The sequence below is a fragment of the Cebus imitator genome, unplaced genomic scaffold (genome assembly GCF_001604975.1).
Source record: "Cebus imitator isolate Cc_AM_T3 unplaced genomic scaffold, Cebus_imitator-1.0 Scaffold473, whole genome shotgun sequence".
NCBI classification, from domain to species: Eukaryota; Metazoa; Chordata; class Mammalia; order Primates; family Cebidae; genus Cebus; species Cebus imitator.
The window spans coordinates 862,042-863,227 of NW_016107788.1; positions in this window are offsets into that span (position 1 = coordinate 862,042).

Below are 1,186 nucleotides of genomic sequence, written 5' to 3' on the forward strand. Positions count from 1 at the left end.
TCATGTTGGCCATGCTGGTCTCGAACTCCTGACCTCAAATGATCCACCCACCTCAGCCTCCCAAAATGCTGGGATTATAGGTGTGAGCCACCGTGCCCGGCCCCAGCTTATCTTTGACACACACATTAATTTCCCTTCCACTACAGGCCAGCAGGGTCCTTCACTCCCACCTTCTTCATCACCTCTTCTTTCTTTTCATGTATCTTCATGCAGCTGCCCCTCCTCCCTCCTCCTCCTCCCTCCTCCTTCTTCCTTCTTCCTCCACCTTCCTTCTCCTTCCTCCTTTCTCCCTCCTCCTCCTTCCTCATCCTCCTTCCTTCTCCTATTTCTTCCTCCTCCTTCCTCCTCCCCCTTCATTCTCCTTCCTCCTCCTTCCTCCTCCCTCCTCCTCCCCCTTTTTCCTCCTCCTTCCTCCTCCTCCTCCATCCTTCCTCCTCCCTCTCCCTCCTCCCCCTTCCTTCTCCTTCCTCCTCCATCCTCCTTCCTCCTCCTCCATCCTCCTTCCTCCTCCTCCATCCTCCTTCCTCCTCCCTCATCCTCCTCCCTCCTCCTCCCTCCTCCTTCTTCCTTCTTCCTCCACCTTCCTTCTCCTTCCTCCTCTCTCCCTCCTCCTCCTTCCTCTTCCTCCTTCCTTCTCCTATTTCTTCCTCCTTTTTCCTCCTCCTCCTTCCTCCTCCCCCTTCATTCTCCTTCCTCCTCCTTCCTCCTCCTTCCTCCTCCCTCTTCCTCCCTCCTCCTCCCTCCTCCCCCTTTTTCCTCCTCCTTCCTCCTCCTCCTCCATCCTTCCTCCTCCCTCTCCCTCCTCCCCCTTCCTTCTCCTTCCTCCTCCTTCCTCCTTCCTCCATCCTCCTCCTCCATCCTCCTTCCTCCTCCCTCATCCTCCTCCCTCCTCCTCCTCCTCTTTCCTCCTTCCTCCTCCTCTCCCTTCCTCCTCCCCTTTCCTTCTCCTCCCTCCTCCTTTCTCCTCCCCCCTCCTCTTTCCTCCTCCTCTTTCCTCCTCCCTCCTCCTCTCCCTTCCTCCTCCCCTTTCCTTCTCCTCCCTCCTCCTTTCTCCTTCCTCCTCCTTCCTTCTCCTTCCTCCTCCTTCCTTCTCCTTCTTCCTTCCGCCTCCTCCATCCTCCTTCCTCCTCCTCCATCCTCCTTCCTCCTTCCTCCTCCTCCTCTCTCCTCCTCCTCCCTCCTCCTC